The sequence below is a fragment of the Colobus angolensis genome, unplaced genomic scaffold (assembly GCF_000951035.1).
Source record: "Colobus angolensis palliatus isolate OR3802 unplaced genomic scaffold, Cang.pa_1.0 Scaffold2, whole genome shotgun sequence".
NCBI lineage: Eukaryota > Metazoa > Chordata > Mammalia > Primates > Cercopithecidae > Colobus > Colobus angolensis.
Genome location: NW_012115154.1, coordinates 6,358,801 through 6,359,055, shown reverse-complemented (window position 1 = coordinate 6,359,055; position 255 = coordinate 6,358,801).

The following is a 255-nucleotide window of genomic DNA, read 5'->3' as shown; positions in this document are numbered from 1 at the left end:
TATCAGTTAAAGGGGTACAAAGTTTTGATTATACGAGATTCTGTACAGCATCGTGCTTACAGTTACCAATACAGGCGTACCTCATTTTATTGTGCCTTGCTTTATTGAACTTTGCTTGTAATTGTGGTTTTTACAGATTGAAATTCTGTGGAAACCTATGTCAAGCAAGTGTATCAGTACCACATTTCCAGCAGCATGTGCTTACTTTGTTTCTCTGGGTCACATTTTGGTAATTCTCACAATATTTCAAACTTT